We start from the raw sequence: 27227 nt of genomic DNA, 5'->3' as shown, positions 1-27227 counted from the left end.
TAGCTTCCAAAAGAGAAATCAACGGTAAGATATAGCAGTTGACTACAACCATCTAAAATATTAAAGAGGAATTTCCTGACAGGAGTGGCTATTAAGCAAATAAATAGTCTGTCTAGAACAGTGATGTTCCCCTCACTGGAGATTTCTAAATAAGGGCTGGATAGCCATGTGTCAGTGACGATTTAGCAGATTCCTCCACAGAGCAGAGTGGTTGAAATAATGAACTATGAACTCCCTTCCCACTCATATATTCTATTATTCTAGTCTATTATTCTGTGCAGATTAAAAAATATATTTTTGAACTCTGATTGATCTGTTAATTAAAGTCTATTCCCTTGAATACCACAGAAAGTCAAAGCCTAGCTTACATGCTTTCATCAAAATCCTGACCCTTAAAGTAGAAATATAAAACAATGTCTTATTTTATCCAGGAAGGAGGCTCTAAAACAGTGATGTCCACCTACTTTGGAAGAAAGACAATGTTAGACAAGGAAGCTGTGCCATGGGTCCTCTTGTTTGACACCTAGCTGGAAAAAGGCAAGGAACATAGGAACCAAGGAAGCAGTCGAGGGTTTGAGTCAGCTTCATCTCACTCCAGGAGGCATCTTTTAGAGTGATGCTTCTGCTGGTTATAAAAGTCACAGGCTTATAATGAAAGCCTGTGGTCCCTAAGAAGGTCAGATCCTTTACATCTCCAAATATTTAGAGTTGTACTAGTTCTGAGAAGAGTTTTGTCCTCCTACATTTCCATAATCTGAATAAATATGGATTGGGGCACCTATTTCTGTTTCTGGAATATACTGCAGATTGGTCCTTTCTGAATGTAATGCAGTCCTTTATTCCAACATTTCCCACCTCTGCCAAAGAAACTAGAAGTGAAAGCATTTTGCCTGAATTGGTAGGGAGGTCTTGGTGCATTTGTTGGTATGAGAATATTTTCGTGATTTTCAAAATGCAGCATGAGAAAATGGCAGAATTGTGTATAATCACAGAAAATAAACATTAGGAATAATTATTCTGTTTGCTAGGAGTATTTGGTTGTTAGAAATATATAAATCTTTTCTACTATCATTTCAAAATCTGATAAATCAGCTAAAATGATTCCTTTTATACTTTTGTCTTTTAAAAAAATATTTTCAGCTTATGATTTTTCTAGTTCTACCTCTCCCTTCCTCTCAAAGTGAAAACCTACACTGTCTTATTCATTTATACTTCTACATCTACCATTATTATTTATTGATATTTGTACATTTATCACTATCAAATTTGTGATGCATATCACTTTCGCAAGCCATGCAAAGAATCAGTCCTGATGTGGTCCTGTTCTGTATACAGCAATATTTTCTGCAATGCATTGATTTGTTAAGGTGCAGATTAAAAAGTCCAGTGTAAGGTACAGCTTGAAGTAGAACTAACTGAATGTTTCCATGGCAGTCACTGAATTAGATGCTCAATTACTCACAGAGATAAGGGAAAAATGTAATTGATGCTGCAAAAATATTAAGAAATTTTGGAATTAATAGTACTTGAGCCCAAGTGTAGGGTTTACACCACATAATTTAGCCAACAATTCTTTGTTTATTATTTTTACAATTACATTTTAACCAAGTATATATATTCTGAAACTCATGGACAGACACATTTATGAATCTAGTAGTCATCTCCTTTGCCTTGACAATAACAATTATACTTTGCTTGGCATATTTATGTCCTATGATTTGGGACAATGCCACCCAGTAGATTATTCCCTGTCCCCATCCAAGTGTCAATAAAACCCAGCTGTACTTCTATTCATCTAATCCAGATAACACCCACTTCTTGAGTAGGCTTCTGAAGACAGTGATTGATAACCAAAAACAGATACTTCTGGATGAAGCTGATGATCCATGAAGCTGAACATTTTGGTTCAAAAATCAGGACTAAACCCAGAATCCAAGTTTAGTCCTGATTTTCAAACTGAAATATTCTTGGTCTCCCTGAAGCCCTTTCAGTTCATGCAAAGCTCTTGAGCCTTTGCCAGATTATATGCAGTAACTATTTTTCTCTGTGGAATAGGTAATTTCCAAATGTAAAAATTCAGAAGATCATTTAATACCTGATTTATTATTTGGCTATGTACCTTCAAAAAATTCCTCCAAATACTTGTAAGCCTGAGTCAAAGGAAAATTAAGCCTTGAATATATACAAATGCAGCTTTTAGTCAGGATATAGCCAGACACATTTTTATTGCAAGATATATTATACTGAGGTGGAATGGGGAAATCTGGCTTTATCACACCAGGCTAGAGTTGACAAACTGACATAGAAGAGTAACCCTTTTTCCTAACAATGTTGGCTTTGGCAAAGCTGAAAATAATGACATATGACTTATGACTGAATGGAAGTGTGAATTGTATTCCTACACGAGTATCCAGTTTAAAGTTCCATGTGAAATTAAATGGCCACAGGTACATGGACCTCAAGAAATGCTTGAGAATTTAGTAAGTCACTGCTAGTACATAAAAAGGCTGACAGGAAGTAGGATCAATAACTCTTCGTCAGCCAGTTTCTGAATATTTGTTATTGCAGTGTAGGTTTGGATAAGCCATAGAGGAAATATTGTGAAGAGAAATGAGAAACAAAGGTGGGTTGAATTTGACAAATAGTAGATAAACAAAATGGAAATCTATGGAAGTAGAGTGAAATGTATTGATTTACAATTACAGAAGATGACTCCTTCAGGAAAACATAACAAGGTGGCCACCTTTGTTACCTATGTTAACACAAAAGCTCTTTTTTACAGTTCTTTATTACTTCAAAAATGGTTGTAGGATAGCATTTCAGTACTGATCAAATACTCCCATAAATCATGAAAAGAAAATTAAATTGATTGAAACAAGCTTAATCAGAACTACACAGACACTAAAGCGAATAACACTTATTTAAGAATTGGTTAGAAATACAAGATTCTAATTTATATTTCCTATATATTTATATCAAACAAACTGTTTTTTAAAAATCATTTTTGTGTATCAAATATTAAGTCACATCCCTTTTTAAAAAAGCCCTTAAATATAATCAGTCTTGGTATACTATTTGCCTTGTCAGTTTCAATATTTTAATTAATATGAAATCAATATGCATTCATCTAATATAATTTGCATTATAATTAGCTTTGTAATGTTATGCATCTTATCAGAAATAATCCCATTGAGTAGCAAGTGATTTATCTCAGGCTACCTAGTGAACTTTAGATGAGATTGGCCAATTTCCACCAGCTCTGGCAGTATAACCAGTGCCAAAGATTTGTGGCAGGATATCATGTGAAAGACACCAGGGCTAGTTTGCTTGTTATTTGTTTAACTTATACCCTATCTCAGTCTGACAACTCTTGATGGTTCACAGAGTATAAAACATGACTAGTTAAAATAGCAATGGTATAATTAAAATAATAATGGCATCATAAGACCCCAAATGAAGGCAGAAATAGGAAAATGGAAACCCCTCTGCTTTGTTTTGTTTTTTAAAGGGGGCTGTGCAAAGCTTAAGTGAATAATACCCAAATAATTACATGTTCAGTAGTTCCCTGAAAGCCAGCAAGAGAGGGTGAGTCTGATCTCCATAGGAAGGCCATCCCAGAGCATAACCCTAAATAAAGCCACAACCTACCAACCCAGAAAGAAAGTATAAATAAGCATCCCTTATTGCTTGGTCAGACTGGATTCTTGACTTCTTCCATTGGTGTTCCAGGTATTGTTTCTGGTGCTTCATTTTTCAAAGGCTCACAGAAAACCAAAATAGCAAATGGGATTGGAGAGTTGGGACAATATTGAAATCTCCTCCCACTGTAGATCTCAGTCATCTACTCTCAGATGAAAATGTCTGTTGATATGCATCCAGGCCAAGATCCCTTGGGCCCATGCTCATCATGGAGGTCATCAACTCCCAAACCTTATAGAAGCCAACCCTAGGGCAGGCATATTGAATTCCCCTAACACCAGGACACAAAGGTTCTCTACCACCATCCCAGAAGCCAGCTCCAGCCACTTGAGAAGGGATTCTGCTGGGTGGCAGAGAAGTCAGTTCATGAATAGTATAGTTCCTGAAGAGCCAACCTAACTTACAGACATGCATACCCTGCTTTCTGAACAGTAGCATCCCTCACTGTAATGGACTATGAGAATAATTTGAGGAAGAGCCACAGCCAGGCTACAGTCAGATAAGAGAAATCTGAGTCAAAAGCAGGAATGGAATTTGAAAAAGTGGCTCAGATTTGTCCCTTCCTGGTTTTCTTTAGGATAAAGGCAGACTCTGTTGCTGTAACCCTATAATAAAAGTAGTTTTAGCATTAATTACTTTGGTGTTCAAGTCTGGTAAACTTGTAGGGCTGAACTAACCACCATTAAGGAGACCATAATCATCGGAGCCATACCCCTTTCTAGCCCTGGCTACAAGGTTACTGAAGGACATGAAATTCAGCAGGACAAATGTCATCAGCTGCCATGGGTTAGTAATGGTGGCCACACAGCAGTGACTCTAGCTCCAGCAACTGTAACTCTTCCACCACTGATAGTTCATGGCAGTGACAAGATTTTTGGCCCACAGACATGGGCTTAAGTAATGCCAAGCTGGGGGAACTGGAAGGACTGGAGTTCATGGTCTTTAGCAAATCCGATATGTGGCCTATATTGGCAGGAACCAGCACAATTTGTAATTTTCCGCCTTTTTCTTTTTCTTCTCCCTACAGGTTAGGTGTCTGTTGATACAAGCTGGTCCAATAGCCACACAAAAAACATCAAATGCAACAACATCTATGATTATCTATCTACTCTCCCTTTATATATTGCAATCTAAAGGCTGTTATTTGATTATTTATATTACTGGAAAGCTTCTACCCAAATCTGTTGAAGGGCTGGCAATATATTGTCTTAAGGATTAACATATGACATGGGTATCTGCATGGAGGGCAAGTGATACATCATGACATCACAATGCAACTCTGTCCTTTACATACTTGTAACACAACAACAAAATGGTGGAGCTTGCATCATATTATAAAACACATTTCATCATTTTGGCCTCATCATGGTTAGGAATGGACACTTACAATATACAGGTTATTTAAAAGAAATGATATTAAGCATTTACTCTAGAAAAAGGGTGGTTGTAAGGGTTGAAGAATTTCTATGTTCTGTTGATTTTCTTCTCTATTTCCTTCATACATAGACAGAAATAAGCTGTTTTTTGTAAAACCCCCCCCCCCCAGCACATAGGTTACAAATTCTTAAATTCTCCCCCACCCCTTTGTCATATATCTACGGGGGGGGGGGGGAGTCATTATTGCTGGAATAGAGCAGGCAAGGGACTAAGTACCATATTGTTTAAAAATATATGAAGAAAACCTGAACTTATGTTCAAGGAATTATTTCAGTTAATATTACTGGGGCGGCTGAGTTCAGGATTAAAATCCAAAAATTCAGCACCCACGTTCACCAGCAAAGTTGCTTCTCCATATATAGAGAGAATAGCAGATTGCTAGCCATATACTTCCAGAAACTGACGAACAACGTGATGATCAGAAGTACTTCATGCTTTATCTGATCCTTTCCATTCAATTGCAAGCCTATGAATGGTTCTCACTGTGAGATCCTAAAAGGGGCGGGGGGGGGGGGGAATCCATCCAGTTTAATTATGCTTACTCTCAAGAAATATTAAATAAATAAATAAATAAATAAATAAATAAATAAATAATAGCCCTTACTTAAATAAGTTTTATATCTGACTCCGATAAACATTTCTTATTCCAATGTGTTTAATGGTATCATTCTTCCTACCTTTTTTAATGCAAGAGCAGAAAACTAAAATGGAGACTAAGATGAAGGGAGGGAAAGGAGACTCAATTGTTCTTATATTGTTGCCAGATAAAGGCTAGGACATTGGCTCCTGTGTACTTTCTCTTTTCCTGTGGGGCAAAAGATGGTTGGTGAGGGTGTGTGGACATTTAGCAGAAAAAGCTCTCCTTTCTTTGGTAGCAGTTTTCCCAATGTAGAATGCAACCCCTTGAATTAAAAAAAAAAAAGTCAGAAGCAAACTAAATATAAAAGTGTGTCATTGAGGAGTATCTGCTCTGAAAATAGATGCTCCACTTAGCTCCTGTGGATAATAGCAACTGACAGTAACTACTTTTGCTTTCTGTTATAGGTACAATTTATGTCTTTCACTCATGGATTAACTATAACTCTGAAGAAGTATCAGAATATGAATGTCCATCATTTTGGGGGAAAGGAGGCAGTATATAAAACTCATAGTGCTGAATATTTTATTAATATTATATTAAAGTGATTTGATACATTGATTTTTAATGAGTGCTAGTGGTCTCCTTTTGCTAAGCAATGCAATCTTGTGGGCACACTTTTCCTACAGCAGAATACCCAACTGACTGCCTACATCCCTGTAAGGGATCAGTAGTATTTAATTATTTCATCCTTCCACCTTATCCTTCCATTATCCTTCCATAAACTAAATGGAAAATAACCCAGGAGAAGAGACAGTCATTCAGTGGCATTCAAAAGAGATGATCAAAAAAGTCAAAATGACAGCTGTGGCAGCCCAATCATACCCCATCCATTTGTATGACTGTGTGACATTGATGCATATACAAAAGGGACATACACTGCCACTGTGCCATCTTGACTTTTTTGACCCCCCCACCACAGACACCACTGCAGTGGTTTTTCCTATATAATAACTGACATGAAAGGTCCTCTTCATAAACTACATAATCTGTAGCATCCAATAACTCAATTTTAGCTCAGTGGGAACTATGTAGATTCCCTGGCCATGCCTAACTTAGTTAACTATATAAGCCCATCCAGCTTAGCCCTGACCTCTGGATGGTGTATACTTGAAAACCAGTAGAATATCTAAAATATCTAAAAACACGTTACTCCACACGGCTCTTTTAGAGTCATTCTCTGCCCTACTGAATCTCTTAAAATTTTGTTGCTCCTTTACTCTTTTTCATCACTTGACTTGCTTATATTGGTGGACGGGCTCTGGCACCAGAGATGTTACCTAGCCAGGTAGTGAAACGTTTGCAAGAAAACAACCAAGCTCAGAGAACCGAAGGGCTCCACAGTTCAACCCTGAGCTACACATATTTGCCTTTATAGGCTCTGGCAAGTCTGTGACTCTTGAAGGAACAGTGTCAGATTCTCAAAGAAAACTAGTGATTTGCAACCACTAAAATCCTGTTTAAGCTAGTTTGCAGAGACCTAGGCAGGATGTCAGATAAGCTTGGCCTGGTAGAGAGGCATAAATTTATCTTCATTTCCAGTTTAAATTCAAATTATTGCTGGTTCCACAACAGCTAGTTGCTTTATTCAGCTATTTAGCCAGTTTTTTGTTTTTTGTTTTATTTTATCAGGCCACAACTGGAACTTTTTTTTTTTCTTTCAACATGAAAAATTACTAGAATAATGATATATTTGCAAATAATAAAGATGTTGCAGGATTTTTGATTGAGTACAATTAATAATCTAATTTTTCTTTCTATTCCAAAATAATAATTATATTGGAAGAGGCTACCCAAACATATTTCATCTTAACAGGAAAAAGACAAAAAATGCTAGAATGACTCAGAAGTATAACAGTTTGCACGAATACAATCTTTTGGAACTCATCCACTTTGTTAACAGTATAATATGACAAAGAAATATATGATGGTACCACAGATGGAGATGAAGCTCAAGCAATAAAAGAAGTAACAACTTAGTTTGTTGCAACTATTCAGATGATTTTTTTCTCCCCAAGATTCAGGGTGTCTACATTATCCCCACTCCTTCCTTAGCCATGCAACAAACTTACATGGGCAGAGTAACTGGTCCAAAGTTCAGCCAATAAACTTTGTGGCTGAACAAGGATTTGGGGCCAGATCACCATGAGCTAAGTGCAACGTGCTAAGTATTATATCACATTGGCCATCAAATCATGTTATCTGTAAGCTGGTATGTGCGTTGTGTCAGTAGTCATTTTGAAACATATTGTTTCACACTAATCTGTTTAAGAAAGAATCCTCCCTTTCTTTTCCCCCTAAATATTTTATATACTTTTGGAGATAGCTGATACTTTCTTCTTCTTTAAGAGTGATATTGTTTTAACTATGTGAGCAACAGCACCTCTGCCTGAGAACTCAGAGAAGAGAGAAACTGTTGAACTACAGAGGCACAGAGCATGGTAATCTCAAAAGAGTTTGTGGTGATGGCTGTGGAAACTTTGGCACTTCAGAGTATAATGAGTTAGTAAATATTTGATTTAGGATATGGTTAGTAAACCAAATATTTGATTTAGGAAATATTTGATTTTAGAATTTTAATCAAAAATATCCAAATACATTCCAAGGGGATTTTTTTAAAAAAATCAATTGCCAGTTGATTCAATCTCTGAAAGGTGCCTTGAAGTATGTGAAGACACAGACGTAAATCATCTAAAGCAGCAGTGCTGATGTGCTTAAGGTTTAAGGATTTTTAGGCAGATGCTACATTTGCACTATAACATGCTCTGAACCACTGAATCCAAATTGCTGCACAGCCTTACTGTTTAGAGTGACACACTATTGTTTAGTGTATCACTGTTGTTTAGTGATACACTGACATCTAGGGAATCTGTTGTGCATTATTCTCACATAAAAATCAAGCTGTTTGCAAACTGCATCTTGTTCTGAACGGAAAAATAAGTAACAGTCAATTGCGGTTTTTCCATGCCATATTACAGAACAGTGGACTCCTATTTCAAAATTTCACCTTGGACACTGAATGAAATTGATCAAACCCCAAAATTACCAGACCAGATTTTGCTGTTCTCAAAGTTCCTTACCAAAGAACCCAACTGACTGTCTCTCTACATTCCTAGTGCTTACTACCTACAGAAACGGATATGGCTTCCAGCTGGAAAGAATAAATTTATACAGAATGGCAGACTGTGGCACAGAGGAAGTGATGATGAGCTTTATATATTACAATCTCAGTGCAGATAAAGACATTTCAGGTTATCTCTGTGCGATAAATGCAAACTGAATTTGTCCACCATTTTAAAGCAACATTGCTTTGGTTCACTGTGAAAACTGTTTAAGAAAAGCAGTGAACCATTCCCAGTAGATGATTCATTTTATTTTAATTAGAAGGTAATCACATCCTCTTGGGAAAACTATTTGGTAAGCAAATTAAAGGAAATTTTAGGATAGATAGATAGATAGATAGATAGATAGATAGATAGATAGATAGATAGATAGATAGATGCAGAAGCAGTAGAAATATGCCTAAATGGTTAAAGCTATTTCTCACTATTTAATAGATGGAGCAACACTGGATGAATTCCAAATTTGCACTTATTTGATCAATGGAAATACGGTTATTAATTCTTAAAGACTGAATGACTAGATGGTGGGTGGTGTAGTTATGAAAAATGATGCATTTAACTCAGCCCATTAGGATTAACCAGACAGTTTTATCTTTAAACTGATAAAAGAATGCCTTTATCAAAGCCCCCATTTTACCGCTATTGTTGAACAATGGCATTGTATCAAGTTTTTGTGGAGATCAGATTCTATTTTTGATATGGTAAGCAATGAAAATAAATCCATGTGGGCAACCTCTAGTGTACCAAATTTAGGATTGGTGGGGTGGGGTGGGGATATTAACTAACATATGATTATAAGAATGGATATGTCTGCCTTATTTCTTAGGACTGTTGCATTTTATCCCCACAAATTCATTCCGCACTGTTTCCATACCAGTGTGTAACTTAAAAAAAAAAAAATCTGCAGAACAATTGATAAACATTTTCATCTGCACATTCATGCAAAGTTTTATCGTTTTCTCTAATATGTGCCTTTTTCCCAAGCAATTTCCCTTGTTATGTGCTTCCTTCGTAGCTATCTTTGCTAATTCATGTATTTTTCTATACTATTTTTGTAGTGTAAACATTTAAATCAGAGTAGCACATGACAAAAATTGGAAAACTGTGAAATCTAAAAAAAATCATTACATTCAGTTTTGCATATTAGCTTGGGAAATGTTAATAAGGCTGGCTCATATTAAAATATGGAAGAAAGATACCCCTGCTTCATCTGTATCTGATGTTAATCTCATTTTACCATCTCCAACAAATAGGAAGAAAAAAAAGTTCTGTTTTGGGCCAGTTCACTCTAAGCCTCTTTCTGACCTCTCACCATTAACCTTGAAGGATCTGAAGAACCATTGGCAAATCATCTTGCAAACTGCTTCTTTAATAAGCATTTCATTTTGGAAAATGTTGAGGGAAAGAAACATTAATCTTTGTGTCACATCTAGTTTTATCCTAAGGCAGCTGGTTACAAATGTTGACTTTTCTTGTTTCAACACTTTAATAAACATGGAAACAGGAGCAATTACGAGAATGGAGTGATCATGTTAACAAAAAGCCTCAAGTCTTTTGCTGACATCCAAAATGTTTTCTAATACTAATGTAATAGGCTGGAAAATGTTGAAATGTATCATTTTATTCCACTGGATCTATTAAAATAAATATTTCCATGCTATTTCTATTTGTACGTGTTTGGGTCTATACATGCATACAAACACAAACATGGAGTTATCATAAGCATGCCACATTTTGGATAGAATCTTATGCATAATAAGAGAGTTGTTCAAAGCATCACTGCCTCCAAAAATGCATGCACATACAATCCTGTTAGTTTTGTTCTGGTTCACATTTCAGGCACACAGGAATCTACCACAAACTATAATAATGGCAAAAAGAAAAAAAGAAGAAAGAAGAAATGTGTGTTGCAGTGTTAGAATGCAAGTCCTGAACTTTTGCACTTTGATCCCAACAGCGATGACATTCCTTCCCAGATGTTGCAAAATTACAATTGCCAGCAGTCTCACCTACATGACCCGTGATGCTTGGTGCACAGAATGTAATTCTGCAACATCAGAAGCCAACAACTTCAACATTATTAGCATGTACAACCTATCCTTGGAAGTAAGACCTATTGATTACATGTGGACATGCTTCTGAGTAAAATGAATCTCCAAGCTTTTAAATCTGACAACATATTAAAATAATATTTTTATTATTAGCTGTTGTCATCAAATCATTTAAAAATAATTTAAATATACTGAATGTTTGGTTGATTAAAATATTTTATGCCATCTCCATAAAAAGTTTCAAAATGATTTAGAACATTTTTTTTAAAAAAGAGTGAAGCAATAATAAATTTAAGAGTTAATATACATTAATTTTATTAAACAACCGAACTGTGATTAAAATATGGCATAGGCATAACACAGAATTATATAACAAATTTTGGAAAATTACTGTGGTTTGTACCCAGCCTAGTCCCATTCAATCCCTATATTCAGATCAGAGCAAGCATGCACAACATTCAGTTCAACTTGCAAAAAAAAAAAAAAACAAACCCTTGATCTTTGTTTATTAAACTTAAAAAACAGTTAATTAGCAAAATGGGACAAAAAAACAAGCAAAAACAAGGAGACATGAACAACAAGCAAGAAATAAAAGGGCAGATTTCAACAATCTCCATTGTCTATGCATCAAGGGCACAGCACTTTCCAGAGCCACTAGAGATAGTACTGTGGGTAATTAGCATGGAGTGGCCTGAGGTTATTCCAACCTTAAACCTTTTATGTACATAACTGCAGCACAATAAAGATGGAAAATAGAGCCAGTTTGGTCTAATGGTTAAGGCAACAGGCTAGAAACTAGGAGACTGTGAGATCTAGTCCACCTTAGGCATGGAATCTGGCTGGATCACTTTGGAGCAGTCACTCTCTCTCAGTCCATGATGTCAGACTTGGGTGATAAGGTCGATTCCTGTTGCAACCAAGGGATCAACATTTGGTTGATCCAAAAAAAAGTAGACCCTGCACCTGTGGGAAAAACACTAGGAAGGAAAAAAGAAAAAGAAAAAGATGGAAAGTGGATTAGCAATTGATCCATCCTTTGTTCTGCATCCTGAAGGAAACGATGGATGGAGATGATGTATCCAACAAGAACAAAAACTAGTATTCTGCAGCATACAAGAGCACAACAATTAGCAACTCTATAGATGATGTTGGTATAGCAATTATCTAAATGATAGTATTCTAAAGAAATAGAATAAAACAGTCCTATAAATGTGCAATAAAGCATTTTATGATTCAGTTTCCAACAAGGGCAGAGGTGCTGTGAGACAGGTATATGATGAGATCTAGCAAATACTAGTACAGAGGGCAGAAGGTCAATCCTTGCCAAAATGAAGGTCCACTCATGTTTTGAAACAGTAGTGTAAGCTGATGCAGACCTCTTTTTTAAAATCCCCATGATTCAAGAGGCTAGGGGCTAAATTGTATTCAACTTGGCAACCAGATTTCCAAATTTGTTTGTATGTATGTCTGTATATGTGTGTGTGTGTGTGTGCACACACACGCACACGCACATCAATCTTTCAGCATTACCAAAACTCTATCTATCTATCTCAAGGTAGTTATACTGCATCAGCAAGGTCTGTCCCAGGCAAAAATTTCAAAGCAGACTGGGGTTTCAAAATGTGCTGTTCAAGCTCTTTTGAAGAACCACAAAGAAATGGGCAATGTTGAGGACTGTAGATGCAGTGGTTGGCCAAGGAAACTTAATGCAGCAGATGAAAGACACATCATGCTTACTTCCCTTTGACAGCAGATGTCCAGCAGTGCCATCAGCACAGAACTGGTGGAAACCTGTGGGACCCAGGTACACCCATCTACTGTCTGGAGAAGTCTGGCCAGAAGTGGTCTTCATGGAAGCATTGCAGCCAAAAAGCCATACCTCCGATGTGGAAACAAGGCTAAGCAAGTCAACTATGCACAAAAACATAAGAACTGGGGTGCAGAAAAATGGCAGCAGGTGCTCTGGACTTATGAATCAAAATTGGAAATATTTGGCTGTAGCAGGAGGCAGTTTGTTTACCAAAGGGCTGGAGAGTGGTACAATAATGAATGCCTGTAGGCAACAGTAAAGCATGGTGAAGGTTCCTTGCAAGTTTGGGTCTGCATTTCTGCAAATGGAGTTGGAGATTTGGTCAGGATCAATGGTGTCCTCAATGCTGAGAAATACAGGCAGATATTTATCCATCATGCTATACCATCAGGGAGGCGTGTGATTGGCCCCAAATTTATTCTGTAGTAGGACAATGACCCCAAAGATACAGCCAATGTCATTAAGAACTACCTTCAGGGTAAAGAAAAACAAGGAGTCCTGGAAGTGATGGTTTGGCCCCCACAGAGCCCTGATCTCAACATCATTGAGTCTGTCTGGGATTACATGAAGAGACAGAAGGGTTTGAAGCAGCCTACATCCACAGGAGATCTGTGGTTAGTTCTCCAAGATGTTTGGAACAACCTACCTGCCGAGTTCCTTCAAAAACTGTGTGCAAGTGTACCTAGAAGAATTGATGTTGTTTTGAAGCCAAAGGGTGGTCACACCAAACATTGATTTGATTTGGGTTTTTCTTCTGTTTGCTCACTTTGGATTTTGTAAATTGATAAACATAAACAATTACAATATATATTTTTGAAAGCATTCTTACTTTACAGCATTTTTTCACACTTGCCTAAAACTTTTGCACAGTACTGTATGTGTGTATGTGTATGTTTCTGTCCATGTGTGTGTGTGTGTGTGTGTGTATACATATATGGAAACAGCTCAAGTAATTCAGCTCCTCCAACATAATTTTACCTAGCTAGATTTAAAATGATCAGGGAAAAAAAAATAATTGGGATAAAGCGTACTTGGGGGTAAAAGTATAATTTCAGTCAAAAATGGAGAACATGACACCAGGCTTTAACTAGCTGCATTTCTAACACACTTGGGGACAGTCAAGATAGATCTGACAATCTTTCATTTAATCATTTCTAATACTGGCAGTTTTCTAAATGCACAGATTTGTATGCCATCAAGAAGCTGAGATAAAATTTTTGCTTCAAAGACTTTACAGACTGCTGAGATAAACTGACCTTCTTTCCAGGGAAGAGTTTAAGAGATGCAGCTGTGCTCCTTTGGGTACAGATGGCAAAATACTTGAAATGCGCAATCCATGACAAAGACAAAGAACACCCCAAGATACTTGAATACCTGCTCAGTTCCATTTCCATTGATTTACCTGGTGTGCCTACTCAATTTTCTTCTAAAAAAAAAAACTACTAAAAGCTCTAATGCTGGAAAGGTGGAAGGAAAGAGAAGAAAAGGATGACCAACAGCAAGATGGTTGGACTCTGGTTACGCTGATGATGGGTGAACCACTGGAAGAGCTGAAGGACCAAGTTAGGGACAGATCCTCATGGAGAAAGTATATATATGTGGTTGCTAAGAGGCAACATCAACTTGATGACACATAATCAATCAAGATGTTTTGGTAATTAGCAATCAGCTGTTCATCTTCAGCTGGAGGCCTCAGCACTCTTCTCAGGCCTATCTATGAGACAGATACAATAGTTGCAACATCAGCAGAGAATACAAGTGGAACTTTCTGTACTCCAGAAAAGGAGGATTAAAGATTTGGGTCAGAAAAGGCCTGCCTAAAATTCACTTCAGAAGAGCTAATATGGAATCATATACCTTCATATGGGGTAAAGAATAAATGTTAACATAAAGCGTCTATATATAAAAAAAAGATGAGGGAAACTTTTTTTCTCCATACACACAAAAAAGGATTGAGTAAAAAAGAGAGGTCTTGTAATCACTGTAATATTATGCATTGTATGAATTTCAGAGGTAAGAACACTCCAAACAATGGGCCCTACTGCCAAGGCGGCCCAACACTGAAAACAATGTGTTCTACTGCCAGAAGTAACCATAAATGTCAAGTGACAATATATGGCATAAGTCAGCTGATCGAGGGGATGCAGGCGTAGAAGTAGAAAGACTTAGTATCCCCACCTCAAGTTCTTTAGAGTAATATATGCCAACAGTAGCCTACTAACTAACTGATAGCCAGTGCAATTGCAATGAAGTTGCAGATGTACTATGTGTATGGCTTGATGCTACATTTAACAATGTCATCTGATGTACCAGCTGCAACTTCTGGATATAGTATGTTACAGAAATGTAAACATGAAATTACAGCACAGATTTTCAGTGGCCGGGCTATCACTGTTCAAAGCTGGTGAAACATCCAAAGCAGGTGTAGGAACTTCTAGACATGGAGATCATTTGGACCATGAAACTCTAGGAGCATTCCCAAATTATTTACTTGTTCCTTCTGATGGAGCATAAACCTTAGAATAGGCAAATCCCCCATCTAACTCTATGTTACTGATTCCATGTACTGCCTTTCCCGATTCAGAAGTTATACATAAGCAGAGTTGGATGTCATTAGCATCAACTTCTGCTGATTGTCCCCAATAAATTAGGGACAAAAGATATCTTACAGCAATCAATAACCCAATTACAGGCACACTGATGTACAGTCATCCAATCCTGAAGTTGTATGGATCATTGACCTCAATAAAGAATGCATGAATGTAATTTCTGAAATTGTAGCTGCCAATATGAGTGGAAGAGTGTCTTCAACCCTATTTCACAGAATAATTCAGAAGGATATTGTAGTCAATGGCATTTAAAATAATTGAGATATTCAGCAGAAATAGCAAAGTCACACTCTCTTTGTCTCTTTCTTGCAAGAAACCATACATTAGGACATCCAAGCTGATATTTGTCTCCTAACCAGGCCTGAATTCAGATGGAAGTGGATTGAGATAGTAGGTTTCCTCCAAGAATATTTGCAAATCCAGTGGACACTGTTTCCCTGTAATATTTTTTATACTTCAGAATACAACCATATGAGATAGGATGAACTCAGAGAATTACAGGGTCATGAACTTCACGGCTAAGTATGAACCTACTCCTCTATGGGCCCATATTTAACATTTTAATCAGTACACTCTAGCAGTCTTTTTTTGGGGGGAGGGTGAGGAGGGTATGATGTTGTTTTCTGAATTTTAATAATTCCATTTGTATGTGTTGTAAGGTTTACCCTGTTCATCTAGATAAACTCTCATGACACGTGTGTTCAACAAAGAAGTTTACTCAAGCGTAACGTACGTAATTACAGACAAAGCCAGGACTGGCTTGGCACATCTTGCAATACAATTTATAGTCCTCCTGTTCCTGCGCTTTGCCCCGTTGCTAGGTTACAAATCCCCGCAGTAATTCCCACCTTCCCCGAAATGGCAGATTCAGTTCAGTTCTTTTGTCTCTTGATTGCTTTACCCCGCTGGTGTAGTTGTGGTTTTTGTTGTTCTTTCTGTTGCGCGCAGAACCAGGGTTTTCCCAATCACGCGCTAATCGCTTTGCCTCGGGCCGCTGCTCAACCCTTTGTCTACGGCGCCCGAGGCTAATTGGCGCAGATACAAAATATCCGCTCTGTGGTTTTAGTTAAGCGGTCCCAGCTGGCCCATTAATCAGCTCGTGGTTTTCCCACTTCCCCTTTTTTCTTTGCTCGTGCTCGGGCGGTGGAACTGACTCAGCACGGCTGGGCAAATCCCTGCCGTGCCATGCCAGCTGAATCTGACATACCGCCCCCCTGAAGACAGACTCCCCCTTTACCTCAGCTTCCCAGAGTGCTCTCTGTAAAAGTCCTGGACCAATTCAGGCGCCTTTACGTGGGCTCTGTTTACCCATTCGCTGTGCAATTTTGGGAAACGCTTCCATTGCACAAGCAATTGGATTTGTCCCTTGTGTTTTCTAGCATCCAGTATTTGCTTCACTTCAAAATGCCGCTTCCCGTCAACCATAATTGGGGCTGGGATCGGCTCTTCCCTGTGTCAATTGTTGTCTGGTTGGTGCGGCTTCAACAAGCTGCAGTGAATGACCGGATGGATCTTCCCGAGTGCCTTGGGGAGCGTCAACCTGACAGTCACTGGATTAATGATTTCTGTGATGGGAAACAGCCCCATGAACCGTGGGCTAAGCTTTTTTGAGGCTTGGTGTGTCTTTAAGTTTTTTGTTGAGAGGTACACTTGGTCTCCTACCTTCCACCGCCACTCGGGGAGCCGCTTGCGATCAGCGTATTTCTTATAGCCTGCTCAGGCCCCTTGCAGCGCCATCCTCACTGCTTGCCTCATGGCGTCTATCCGGGTGAACCAAGTGTCCAGTGAGTCTATCTGGGATGCCAGTTGGGGTAGCTCCAGCATGGGTACGAAATCACGGTTGGTTGCCACCTTAAATGGGGTGAAGCCGGTGCTCTTATGGACTGTGTTGTTGTATGCTACTTCTGCAAATGGTAGCAGCTCTGCCCAGTCGTCTTGCTGGTACCCCACGTAGCACAGCAAGTACTGCTCCAACCCCCTGTTAAGGCATTCCATGGCTCCGTCCATTTGTGGATGCGCTGCTGAGGAGAGAGCTTGCTGCGTTCCCACCCATTTTAGGAACTCTTGCCAGAACTGCGCAATGAAATCCCTGCCCTGATCGCTGACGACTCGTTGGGGCGCGCTGTGTAAGCGATAGATGTGCTGCACAAATAGTCACACCAGCCTCTCTGCCATGGGGACTTGTCAGCAAGCCATGAAATGCACTTGTTTGGAGAACAAGTCTGTTACAACCCAAATGGCTGTCTTTGCTCTCCAGCAGTTCCACAATAAAATCTATGACGATTTCCTGCCACGGACCGTTGGGTGTCGCAACCGGCTGGAGTAGTCCCTGGGGCTTGCCTTTGCTTCCCTTTGCCATTGTGCAGGTCAGGCAGTCTCCCGTGTATGCCTCCCCATCTTTTCGGAGCGTCGGTGACCAGAACTGCCGCCGAATCAGATAGAGAGTCTTTACAAACCCGTAATGCCCCACACTCTTGTTATCGTGGGCTCTCTCCATCGCCTCCCTTCGGCATCCTTCAGGCACATACAGCTTCTCCTCATGCCACCACAAGCCGGCCTGGCCCGTTAATGAGTCCCAGTTCGCTGTGAGCTAAATGTCCCACTCCGCGGCTTCTAGGAACTGACTCAGCGTGGCTGGGCAAGTCCCTGCTGTGCCACGCCGGCTGAATCTGACATGTGTTTCTGCATGCAAAAGAGAAACAATTGTAAACTAACAAAGCAATAACTCCGAACATAAGAGATAGGAGTACAAAAATTCTGCCTGTACTCTCCTATGCAAATTTCTGTATGTATGTTTTCTCTATACAGGGAAATTTTGTATGAGGGTCCTTTTTAGTTCTTTCCAATAGAGAGGCATTCCCTGCACATTTGTATGATACCATGATATCAGTAAATATTTGAAAGCACAGTCATTGTGCATATAAAAACTCAGTGCAACCATAAGGAATTGCTGAATTACTTACTTAAAGCCTTAAATGCTGGTAGGTAACGTGGAACTCTGAGAGCAGCTTCAGACATATTTGCATTTCTCCAAATATGGGGCCAGTGAAAAATTTTATATCTGGATGAACTTTAACTACCTGCCTCTTAAGATAAGGATTAATTAAAATCATCAAGAATTTGAGGTATACCATTAGTATATCACTGTTGTATTTGCAAACCATATATTCACTCAAATTCTTGAAGATACAAGAATCCATTCTATCTAATGGCTTTCCAATTGGGCTTTAGTTAAATGTTCCTAATGGGTTATTCTCTTCTCATTTGTTTATTTTTTCTCCTCCATAATTGTCCTCCATTTTAACTTTTTAAGACAATGAGGAATTAAAAAGAAACATAATGAAGAAATTATATTTCCCTGAGATAATAAGATAAGCACAGGAATATGGCTGAAGAATCATATATTTTATTATAATAAACCTGATTCAGATAAACAGACAAATTAGTGAGAATTACTGCACATCAGCATATCAACATGGTAGTACAAACCTCTAATACTAGTTATGTAAAGTCATTATTTTGTAAGAACATTGCAAAATTACAGTAATTAGAGCCTAAGTGGGCAAAAGGGAAATGTTATATAGTTCTTGAAAAAAAGCAGAGCCGTTCTTGGAGGGGGAAAAAAAAAAGCACAAATTAGAATGAAGCCGTTCTTCTTATTACATAACTGTTTTAAGAGAAACATCCAGAGAGGCTGCAATCCATTTTCACATAACAAACCCAAAATACATTAAAAAAAAAATGGAGGACAGAAATTCAACAATTCAGTACCTTCAGCTTCTGAGTTGGACAAAGGTTTTCAGGAACTGGACAGGAGAAAAAAATGGATGACATGGTTTGCTGGTTTAATAGATAAGGAAACTTTGAATTTAACCACTTTCCATCCCCACCTGCCATCCCCCCTCCAAACAAACAAACAAAAAAACCAAAAAACCAAAAAAATAGGCATACTTTTTACATTAGACAGCAAACCAATGGACTACTCTTCATTGAATGATGTATGGGTTGAGGATGGAGAAATGCAATTCTGCTCCCTTGCACTTTTTCTTTTTTGCCCTTCATCAATACAGCTCTACACAGTGTTCAGACAACTGTTGGAGCTTTCAACAGAATTGAAGTCCTTGCCTAGTAAGACCATGATCTTCGGTGAATTCGAAGTTGTTGCATGTCACAATTAGAACTGGACTCCTCCTTTCTCCTGTTACTATGTACTCTTCTATACACATGCATGTGCACACACATACACACACACACACACACTTACATACACACACACATAAAGTTGTGGGAATATAGGAAGAGGTGGTGGCCTTCAGATAGCAGATTTGTGCACAGTAATACAATTCAATGGGGAATTATGTTAAAGGGGAGGGGGGGATTATGCAAGCAACCATACACCTCATTGAACAGAATTTCTATTTTTATTGCATACATAGTGCAAAAGATACAAACACAGACACCAATATATTGCTTCAGATAATTCTTTCATAGAAATAAAGACTGAGATGGGAGGTTAATGCTAGTCAGACAGGGTGAGGCGATACTAGAGCGCTGGCAAGGCATTTCTTGGGAACTGTACGGTGATAGAAAACAGGTGATGATGAAAATCCTGGTCTCTGGATGGGGTTGTTAGGCAGATTTCAGGGAGAAAAAGAGAAAGGAAACATGAGTTCCAGAGTGAATGGAAAGAGAAATGACTTGAATTCCTCTTTGGACAGAGTTACTTACAAAAACACAAGAGGCTTAGACCATCATCAGATTATCATTTTCTGGCTGCTAAACTCTAAATTTAGGGACTTAAATTGGGGTGTTCTCCTTATCAACTCCCCTGAGGGATACTGTGTAATAAAGATGGCAGGAAGCAAGACAGTTTGGGAAAGGAGACAAGGAAATGGAACTGAAATGGTAATGTGTAGAAACAGTACCAGATATTTTTGCTGAAAGAAACAGAGGGGATCTAAATATTGTTTTGCTGTAGGTATTGATAAAGCAAGTCACCGGACTCTAAGCCTCAGGGGGTGGAGAAAGAATACATGTTTCAGGCATATATATAGCTTACAAGTGTTTAAAATGGAATCAACTTTCATTTTAAAGGAAATGTGTGCAGAGAGTTTGCAGCAAGGGTTTGGATAAGACATTGGATGAGACCTCTATGTCTGTAATGACTATACACTTCAACAAAGTTTGTTCACCTAACTTCTCTGTTATGGGTAGGGGCTGTTCTATCTTCCTTGTCCTTGAGTTGTCAGGCCTCCTTGGTAGCCTGGTATTTCCTCTTATATCAAAAGCTCCCCCCCTTTTTGCCCTTTTTACCACTATTTTCAGTACTCTAAACATTTGCGATTGCTTTAAAGCTAAAAGGTGGCATGAAAGCAATTTTTCACTTTTGTTCAAGGGTTTTCTCTCTGGTTGTATTTTATTTCAAGTAGATCTACTTTAAATACTAAGGTCCCCCCCCCCCATCACTTAGAAACTAAAAAGAAAAAAAAAAGTTTAGCATCCCTGCTAAACTATATGAAGCCAAAGTAATAATGCAACCATTTTACAGTGTGTAATTGGTCCTTGTATCAACTTTGCCCAGTGGCATAGGTTTAATGTAGATTTTTAATATCAACTTTCTGAGTTCCTACATGAGTCTTCAACTTTGCCATAGGACTGAAACTAGATGTTGCAAAAATGGAGGCCCAGATCTAGGTTATTTTCCTAGGCTGGCTGAAACTGATATATAGCCCAATTGGACTAGCTCCCTATTAGTAAGAGGTAGCTTTCACTCAAAGTGGAAGTCAAGAATCAGGGATAAGCTGGACTTCCTTCTTGTGGGAACCCATGAGATCTCTGGGCTAAGTTCAAGCTTGCAAGATCATATAACAGAGAATCCTTGACACAGAGTGGTAACGTGATGATCCTTGGCTAAAGTGGCTTGAACTGTTATGGCTGCCCCATAGCTCCAGTCTAGCCAATTACTGGTGATTTTTGACAATCTCTACCCATCATAAAGTTTTTTTTCCCCCTCCCTAGCTAGGCTAGAGGCTCTTCCCTTGGCAGTTAATGAAGGTACTATCCTATATCTGAAACATCCCTGCAGCTCTCAGGCAATTGAGGACATGGATCATGTTTTATTATACTGTAAATTTATAAGGACCTATGAACACCCTAATATCTCTTTTCTTAAATGCTATAACAGGTAGAGGAGATGAGGTATTCATTCATTCATTCATTCATTCATTCATTCATTCATTCATTCATTCATTCATTTTTATACATTAAAAACAAATAAATAACCAAAACCCAGAAATGTCAAACAACCATAAAGAAAACATCAGTCTTGATGACTTTCTATATATGGCTGCATAATACTCTAGCATACTATTATTAATACTAAACTAAAAAGACCTAAAACCTCAGAATAAAAATCATGGTGTTGTTTAAAGCTAAGACTATATCAATAACCAAAACAAAATGGCATAAGCCTCTCAATCTCTCTATCTCTGTATCTCAAATTCTAAACTTAGAGCAGTTGGAGGTAGCTAAGAAAGTAACAGTAAGGTTCTTTGTATCCCATCATAGGATATCTTTATGTCAGTCAACAAATGTCAGCAAACAGAGGAAGTCAGCTTCCACCTAGCTTTAATAATTGTGTGGCAGAATTTGGTTCTGACTAGTCTGAGAGGAGGACTTGCATACAAAAGGAGTCTGCATGCCCAGGGTATTTTGCTATATGAAGATAAATGAAATTTGCTCTGGAATCTCAGTAGAAGCTGCAGTAAATTCAAACATGAGCAGTGGATTCTACAGTGCCTATCCCACAAGGACACAATTGGGTAGCAAAAGGGATTGTTTGCACCTGCCTTCTAGTACAGAGCATTAAACTGGGCCAAAGCTCTTCTCAGCTTGGAAGCTGTGATAAAATTTAAGGCCTGAGCGACAAAGTTCAGCTACTTAAGAAAACATCTTTGGGTAGTTGAGACTAATCAAGTTGTTTCTCTACTGTAGGTCCAACAATGCTGTGTGAATACTTCTTTGACCGGCTTGCACCCTAGGAATTGGAGAGCTTCCTCAGAACCTATAGATTCCATAGAATTACAGCTTCATTAATAGATATAACCATTTACATTGAAATTATCTGCTAGTGTCAAAGGGGACAAGCTGACGGGAATTTTTTTTAGCTTATATGTTGTTTAAAGCTAAGAATATGTCCCTAACCAAAACAAAGTGGCATGAGCCTGAAAAAAACTATATAAATATATAAATATAAGGAAGGTTGCATACAGACCCAAATGGGAAATTTCGACCATTGTATTTTACAAAAACATATTGTAAGAAACAGGTGAAATTTCAAGAGATAGGCAATAAAACACAGTATTCCTTCAAGATTTCATGAACAAATGCAAAGTAGTCATCTTTTAACTTTTGTATTTATGTCCAATGCAGTGTCAGTTTTCAAAGAGAGAGACAGAGCAATTATACTGTAGCTGTCTCTCTTAATTTCTGCTTGGGTAAACTGATGAAAAATGATTAAAAAAAAAAAGATCAAGCATTTAGAAAGATAGATATTGTTGGAGGAGTACTGGTATAGTTCCTCCAAAAGAAAATCCTTTTGCACAATTAGTTTTCCTACATCCATACCAATCATGCTATTTTCCTTTTGGAAAAGCAATATTTTTGCAACAGTTCTGTGCAATATCCTGTGTCAGGATATTCCATATACAAGGTAGATAATGGGATTCAGGCAAAAATATTTTGGCTCTCAAGGTAATCTCTAAATAGAGATCCTAATTTGTATAGAACATTATGAATAAACTTGAGGTAAAACTGAGTTTTAGTTACAAGTTGGGGTATACTGGCTGAAATATTCCCAAACTGACTAGTACTGTCCTTAAATATGCGCAAGGGTGTTCACACAGAGTGGGGTCAAAAAAGTCTGCAGGCTGTGATAAAAATGTCAAAATGGCAGTTACGATGGTGCAATCAAAGCTCTTTTTAACATGTTTTTAAAAGTGATGCTCTGCCTGTTTTGTGTGTGTGTGATGCATTTAAAAATCAGATGGAGCTTTGGTACACCCTCATGGTTACCATCTTGACTTTTTTTACTACCCCCATGCCCCCCCCCCAGGCATTGCTGCATGTGGCATGGTCATTTAGCTCACATCCTCTCTCCCTTTCTGAAAGGCATTATGTGAAAGCCACATAATGAAGTTTTTTATTCTGGGTACAGCTCATGAATACAAGTTAAAGTGGGGAAATGAACTCCTAGGATGGAGAAGTGTTCTGAACATACTAAATAAAAAATAATAAAGCAAGGCCTCAGAATTCCAGCCTGTTAGAAGCGTCCAGCTTAGTGGGCAGAGCAAATCTTGGTGGTCTGGTACAGAATGTTTATGTACTGCATGAAAACAAAAATGCAAATAATCCAAGATTTAACAGTTCATTGATCTGGAATGGTTTGACCAAACAGAGTCAGGCCTAAAATATTGTGGCTTAAACATTGCAGAAGGAACATTTTAACATGGAAACATATTTTTTTCCAGGCAGAAATGTTATCACAACACCTTTTGTTTGAAATAGAGGTGGTGTAACAATAACATAGGAACAAATGCCACTCGGATGCTTTCTGCTTAATTATCAAAGGGTAGAAATATTACTCACAGCACTGCTTTCCACTTTGCTTAATCCATTGCCCTGAAATAGTAATAGTTGGAGATCATAATGAGAGGCCATTTGTCAAGTCCACGATGTCCAACTCTCAGTTCTGAAGCATTCTCACACAACCAGGCTTGGGTCAGATAAATACTTCTTTATTAAGAGGTACATGCAGCTTGTAAACAGAACATTGCTAAAACTAACGCCTTGGGTAAACCTCCCTCTATTTATCCCCCCTCCCCTTATTGCCTGGCATCGTGACTCCTCTTCACCTGTTGTTAACCTCTCTCCTTCCTCCCCAAGCTTCTTCCTGGTTCTTTGGGCCCCAGCTGCCTGGCCGGCAATCAAGCCAGTCTAAATTGCCCATATATGGTTAAGCTGCTTCCCAACTCCCCTTACAACCATTAACAGCAACCCCCCCCTCCTTATTTACAAGTGGCAGAAACAAATCAATCCAACTCCCAACGAATGCAATACAATGGAAAACAACAACAGTTGGGTGATGCAGGTTCTGACATACTGCCCCCCCAAAAAACCCCTCTTCACCATGCTGGCCAGGAGCCCTAGAAATAAGAAAAAGAGGAACTGGAATTATGAAAACATACATCCCATAGAGTTCAACACGTTCACCTGGGTTTGTTAGGATAATTCTTATAAAAATCCAAAATTAAGTCAGGAGCTCTAACATGTCTCTTGGAGACCCATTCAGCCAGTGATTTAGGGAAATGTTTCCAGTGTACCAAATACTGAATGTCTCCTTTGAATTTTCTACAGTCCAATATTTCCCTGATCTCAAAGTGTTGTTCCCCCTCGATCATAATAGGTTCAGGAGGGGCCACTGCCAGCCTCCATTTATCAGATTCCTTGTAGGGTTTCAATAGTTCACTGTGGAAGACAGGATTAATCTTCCTGAGGGTTTTGGGGAGTTTCAAGCATACCGACACACGGTGAATTACTCTATCCACCGTGAAAGGTCCTATGTATTTGTTATCAAGCTTTCTACATGCCCTGGAAGATTTCAGATTCTTGGTAGATAACCACACTTTGTCCCCCACTTTCCACGGTTCATGTGGTGCTCTCTTCTTATCTGCTTGTGCTTTATAACTTTCTCTAGCTTTTGCAATCGCTTTTTCAGCGATAGGCCACAATCTCCTTATCCTGTCCCCCCATTCATCTACTGTTTTAACCCCTGTTTGAGGGGTTCAGGTATAGGTACAAAGTCTTGCCCTGATACAATTTGGAAAGGTGATAGTCCAGTACTATCGTGGACAGCATTATTGTAAGCCACTTCAGCATAAGGTAATAATTCCACCCAATAGTCCTGTTGATGGTTTATGAAACATCGCAAATATTGTTCCAACCCCGCATGCCTCCTCTCTGTCGCTCCGTCCGTCTGAGGATGAAAGGAAGAGCTCATTGCTTGCTTAGACCCCAAAAGGGTTAAAAATGCCTTCCAGAATTTAGATGAGAACTGGACCCCCCTGTCGCTGATCACTCTTTGAGGACAACCGTGTAATCTGTATATGTGTTGGATAAACAAGGCAGCTAGTTCAGGCGCTGAGGGGATGGCTTTGCACGGGATGAAGTGAGTTTGTTTAGAGAAGAGATCAGTAACAGTCCAAATTACAGTCATTTTCCTGCTCTCTGGCAGGCCTACAATAAAATCCATGCTTATTTCTTTCCATGGTTTGTCGGGGCAGGCCACAGTTTGTAATAACCCACGGGGTTTCCTCCCTTGCTTTTTGGGCATAGCGCATACAGGACAGGTAGTTACATATTCTGCCACATCTCTCCTGAGCGAAGGCCACCAAAATTGCCTGTGGAGTAGATGTAAAGTTTTGACAAAGCCAAAGTGTCCTCCTGTTTTATCATCATGGCACTTTTGTAGTACCATTTTGCGAGCCTCCTGGGGCATGTACAGTCTATCTGCTTTCCACCATGCCCCCTCTCTCTGGGTTAGTTCCTCCTTATTCTCCTGGAACCACTCATCCTGTTCCAAGAATCTATTTAAGTCCGTTAATAACTCTGACTTGAGGAGGGTTTTGGTGGCATTACTTTGTGATCTAGTGACTGCAGCTGCCAGTTCTGGCCCCTGCCAGTTTGGGATTACAGCTGACACCACCTTCTCCCTTTGGCTATTGTGCTGGGGCAGCCTGGAGAGCGCATCAGCCAAGAAATTCCGCCCTCCTGGGAAGTATTTTAAAGTGAAATTAAATCTGCTGAAGAATTGCGCCCATCTTATTTGTTTAGGAGACAACTTTCTGGGCGATGTCAAAGCCTCCAAGTTTTTATGATCCGTCCAAACCTCAAAAGTTTCTTCCGCTCCCTCCAGCAAATGTTTTCAATTCATTAAAGCCCATTTCACTGCGAAAGCTTCCTTTTCCCATACTAGCCACCTCCGCTCAGGTTCAGTGAACTTGCGAGATAAGTAAGCACATGGTTTTAACACACCTTCCTCATCCCTCTGTAAGAGGACTGCTCCAGTTGCTACATCAGAAGCATCTGCCTGAATAACAAAAGGCTTTATTGGGTCTGGGTGTTTTAGGATGGGTTCAACAGTGAATAACTTCTTGAGGGTTTCAAAAGCCTCCTGACATTCTGCTGTCCATTTTAAAGAGGCGTTGGGGGCTTTGCAGCTGCCGAGGGTTTGTCCTTCGTTTTTAAAAGATCAGTCAGAGGGAGGGCTACTTGTGCAAAATTACGAATAAATTGTCTGTAAAAGTTGGCAAAGCCAAGGAAACTTTGCAGTCGTCTCCTGGTTTTTGGGGCCTCCCAGGCTAGGACATCCCTCACCTTATTGGGATCCATTTCCACTCCTTTATTAGATATCCTGTAGCCCAGATAGTCAATGCAATCCTTATGGAACTCACACTTGGATAATTTAGCATACAACTGCGCATTTAGCAGTTTCTCCAGCACTTTCCTGACCAATTTCACGTGTTCCTCCATTGTTTCGGTGTAGATTAAAATGTCATCCAAGTACACCAACACTCCTCGGTAGAGGAACTCATGCAAGACCTCATTAATCAGTTGCATGAATACCCCGGGGGCGCCTTTTAATCCGAATGGGAGGACTCGATACATGTAGTGTCCCAGTGTGCAGCGGAATACGGTGCGCCATTCGTGTCCAGCTTTTATACGCACCCGGAAATATGACTCTCTCAAATCTAGTTTGGTAAAAAATTTTCCTTTTGCCAAATGGGCTAACAAATCTTTTATTAA

The sequence above is a fragment of the Python bivittatus genome, unplaced genomic scaffold, assembly GCF_059951505.1.
Source record: "Python bivittatus isolate LINGU-HERP-01145 unplaced genomic scaffold, Pbiv_v1 ctg000060_np1212, whole genome shotgun sequence".
Classification (NCBI taxonomy): Eukaryota; Metazoa; Chordata; class Lepidosauria; order Squamata; family Pythonidae; genus Python; species Python bivittatus.
Note: the sequence above shows the minus strand (reverse complement) of the source record.